Raw genomic sequence first — 4,885 nt, 5'->3', positions numbered from 1 at the left:
TTGGATTTCAGAAAAGAATCTTTAATGTCCATTTGTTAAATATCATTGGAAAAGCTCGTGTTTAAAAATCAGGGGTGGAAAGCACTTAAGCAAAGCATAGCTGTGATTTAACTGAACCAGAACACTTTAAAACTAGAGCTTTTTGGATCCAGTCCGAGCTATCTGTTCTTTACTGGAGGACACATCCGTCTCCTGCTGAGCATTTTGTCTGTGTGTGCAGCTCCAGGGACAGCCAGCGCTTCTCCTGTCTTGGTCACTGACATGGTCTCTTCTTTAGGAATCACACCAAATACTGAACACAAGTTTTTTTTGTTTTCTTATTTTTATTTTTATTTATTTTAGAGAGAGAAAGAGAGAGAGAGATAGAGAGAGACAGAGAGCAACATCAATGTGAGGGAGAAACATCAATTAGTTGTTTTTTGCACGTTTCCTGAGCCAGGATCGAACCCACAACTTGGATATGTGCCCTGACTAGTATTCGAACCCATGACCTTTTGGTGCATAGGACAACATTCAAACCCACTGAGCCACAGTGGCCAGGGCTGAGCACAAGTTCACAGCCCCATCATCGCAGTGGTTTACATACAGAGATCACGTATTTTCCCCAATTTAATGATGCTACAACTTAAGTCCACCATCCAACAACAAACTCCAGGTCCTCAATTCTTCTGGGGAACAACAGCATTGCACAAAGAAAATAATAGCTCAAAAATGAATGAGCAAACTACACATATGACTCATTTAAATATGAGCTTTCGTCGTGTTGTTTTTTAGACTAAATCCATCACTCTGTGCCCAGCCCGGTCTTGTACAAGGACGGCCGTGCCTCTTTGCTTTTCCACCCATTGTTGGCCTACTTTGCTGGAGGGCAGGGCTCTGCAGTCTATTTTTATTGCTCGCAGCGCTTATAATTGAAATTTATATACAGTAGATGCCTAATATGCCCTTGTGGATTAATTAATTCATACGCCTACAATTTACAGAATATTTAATATCCATCAGGCAATGTGCTGGATCAGTTACACATATTTCTTCATTGTACTCAGAACAGCCCTAAGAAGCAGATGTTAGCAGATGAGGAAACTGAAATTGGGTTAGTTTTTTTTTTTTATCCAAAGGCCAGACAGCTGCAGAGTGGCAAAGTCTGGGCTTCTCCTGCCTCCCATTTTTTTGTTGCCCTTCTGATAGTAGTAAAGAGCAATTTTGAGATTGGAAAATTTTTATTCTAATATTTATGAGTGGTAATTTTTCAACAGTTTCTATTTTTATTATTTCCTATTTTTTCCTATAATTGGACATAGAAATTGCAAATAATATTTGGCTGTGTTTCTAAAACCATGGCCTTGGCGCTCCTGGGAGTGCTGGCTGGCTGGGGAGGGGGTGGGAGCAGAGCCGGCGACCGCATGCCCCTCCCCCACAGGTGGCCGATGTCCTCACGTCCAGGCTCCGTCTGCATCTGCGGGCTGTGAACCACGCCCCGGAGCCTCTGGCTGCAGAGCTATGCCTCAGTGGTTCTGAACACATTCTCTTCTCATTCAATTTTGAAAAACACATTTTTTAACTGTTTGAACGCTGTAGTAAAGAGCATGTGTCCTCAAATGCATCATCCATCTGTCAATACAATGGCTTGGGCTATAAGTGTAAGTCTTTAAATAAAAAATGAAAGACTAAAAACTGCTCTCTCCCAATACCTATATTTAAAATTTAACTTGTTATCTGTGAATCAGTGGTTACCAGTATAATCTTGCATTGATCATGTTTTAAGCAGGGGCCTGTGGGTGACCAGCCACTTCAAGTGGCACAGGCAGCATACCCGTGGCCCAAAGGCCTCGTCTCCATCCAAGGCCAGGGAAAGCCCAGAGCATCTGTGGGCTGGCATGTATCAGCGCACAGTCATTTCCGAATGATAAGTGAACCCGGCATGGCACATGTTCCTAGTATCTTGCTATAGGTTCTTTTAGGCAGAACTTGGAATGATTTTCATTTTATTATGATATGTGGGACAGAGTTATCATCAATTTTGAGATTGGAAAATTTTTATTCTAATATTTACAAGTGGTAATTTTTCAACAGTTTCTATTTTTATTATTTCCTATTTTCCCCCTATAATTGGACATAGGTTATTAGTAAAAAAAGTGGAAATATTTTTTAAATTAAAATTGAAAGTGAAAGATTAACCAGACTCAAGATCAATAACAAATATACTACATAGAACTAACTGGCGTTTCAGTTGTGTTCACTCTGCCAAACGCAGGGCATAAAAGCAATGCAACAAAAAATACTAAACTGTTACAACTCATTTTTTATGAGGGTTCACCTTCCAACATAATCAAATTACCCCAGTTCTCACTATTTTATGAAGTTTTGGAAAATAGCTTTACGGGTCCTGCCAATAGGGGTGCACAGTAAGCAGCTGATGCATGTGCCTCTCGCACATGCACATTTCTAGTTCTTTCTCCTTTTTTCTTCTCCTCTCTCTAAAAAAATAAGTAAAAGCACATATATTTTTAAGTTTATTTATTAATTTGTTGTTTTGCCTACAATTTCCCCCCAATTTTACAGAGAAATAGTTGATGGACATCACTGGATAAGTTTAAGGCATAAGAATGATGGTTTAATTTACATAGATTGTGCCCTGGCCGGTTTGGCTCAGCGGTTAAAGCGTCAGCCTGCGGTACAGAGAGACCCGGGTTCAGTTCCCGCTAAGGGCACGTACCTCGGTTGCAGTTTGTCCCCGGCCCTGGTTGGTCGTGCGGGTGGCAGCCACTCGATGTGTCCCTTCACGTCGATGTTTCTCTCTCTCTCTACCTCCCTCTCTATCTGTACAAAAAATGGAAAAATAGCCTCGGTGAGGATGAAAAAAAAAAAAAAAAAATTTACATAGATTGTGAAATGGTTACCATAAGTTTGGCTAACATCCATCATCTCATATAGATGAAATAAGAAGTAAAGAAAAGAATTCTCTTTGTGATGAGAACTCTTAGGATTTACTCTCTTTACAACTTTCTGATATATAATAGCAGTGCTAATTATAGTCATGATGCTGTACATTAAATCCACGGTATTTATTTATCTTTTTAAAAAAATTACTGAATTTATTGGGGTGACATTGGTTAAAAAATTATATATGTGTCAAGTGCATAATTCTATGATACGTCATCTGTGCAGTGTATTTTGCATTCGTCATCCAGAGTCAAGTCTCCTTGGTCCCCATTCATCCCCCTTTACTTTCCACTTCCTCCACCCCCTTTCCCTCTGATAATCACCATACTGTTGTCTGTGTCTGTAAGTTGTTTTTTTTCCTTAATCCCTTCATCTTTTTCACCCAGCGCCCACGCAGCCTCCCCTCTGACAGCTGTCAGTGAGTTCTCTGTATCTATGGGTCTCTTTTACTTGTTTGTTTACTTTATTCATTAGATTTCACATGTAAGTGAAATCATGTGGTATTTGTCATACTTACTCAGACTGGCTTATTTCACTTAATACAGTACTCTCCAAGTCTATCCATGCTGTTGCAAAAGGTAACTTATTCTTTTTTTTTTTTTTTTTTTTTATGGCTGAGACATATTCCATTGTGTAAATGTACCACAGTTTTTTTTATCCATGCATGTACTGATGGACACTTCAGCAGCTTCCAATTTTTGGCTTTTGTAAATAGTGCTGCAATGAACTTAGGAGTGCATATATTTTCTTTCGAGTAAGTATTTTGGGTGTCTTTGGATATATTCCCAGAAGTGGGCCATAGACAATTTTATTTTTAATTTTGAGAAAACTCCATACTGTTTTCCTCAGGACTGCACCAATCTACATTCCTACTAACAGAGCTCAAGGGGTCCCTTTTCTCCACATCCTCAGCAGCACTTGTTTGTTGATTTATTGATGGCCTTCTGACAGGTGTGAGGTACTATCTCACTGTGGTTTTTATTTGCATTTCTCTGATTATTAGTGACATTGAGCATCTTTAATATGTCTATTGGTCATCTGTATGTCCTCTTTGAAGACACTCAAATTCTATTTCCATTTTTTAATTAAATTGTTTGTGTTTTTGGTGTTGAGTTGTATAAGTTCTTTATAAATTTTGAATAGTAACCCTTTATCAGAAGTATCATTGGTGAATAATATGTTTTCCCATTCAGTGAGTGTGTTCAGTTTGTTAATGGTTTCCTTTGCTTTGTAAAACATCTTTTTTATTTGATGTAGACCCATTTGTCTATTTTTCCTTTTGTTTCCCTTGCCCAAGAAGATATATCAGAAAAAAATATTGCTACCAGTCATGTCCAAGATTTTACTGCCTATGTTTTCTTCTAGGATTTTTATGGTTTCAAGTCTAATATGTAAGTCTTTAAATCCATTTTGAGTTTATTCGTGTGCATACTGTAAGAAGGTTGTCTAATTCATATTTTTTACATGTATCTGTCCTATTTTCCCAACACCATTTTTCAGTAGACTGTTTTTACCCCATAGTATGTTCTTGCCTCCTTTGTCAAATATTAATTGACTATAATGTGTGGATTTATTTCTAGTCTCTCTCTTCTGTTCCATTGATGTATATGTCTATTCTTATGCCAGTACCATGCTGTTTTGATTACTATGGCCTTGTAGTATAGGCCTTGTTCTTCCTTTTCAAGATTGCTGTTATAATTTGGGGTCTTTTGTGATTCCATATAAATTTTTGGAATATTTGTTCTAGTTCTGTAAAATATACCTTTAGTATCTTGATTTATATTGCTTTTAATTTATAGATTGCTCTGTGTAGTATGGACATTTTAATGATGTTAATTCTTCCCATCCATGAACACAGTATATTCTTCCATTTATTTGCATCTTCCTCAGTTTCTTTCTTTCGTGTCTTATTTTCTGAGTATAGGTCTTTTACTTCCTTGGT

The sequence above is a fragment of the Molossus molossus genome, unplaced genomic scaffold (genome assembly GCF_014108415.1).
Source record: "Molossus molossus isolate mMolMol1 unplaced genomic scaffold, mMolMol1.p scaffold_m16_p_12, whole genome shotgun sequence".
NCBI classification, from domain to species: Eukaryota; Metazoa; Chordata; class Mammalia; order Chiroptera; family Molossidae; genus Molossus; species Molossus molossus.
The sequence above is the reverse complement of the archived record's forward strand: the minus strand, read 5'-3'. Positions refer to the sequence as shown.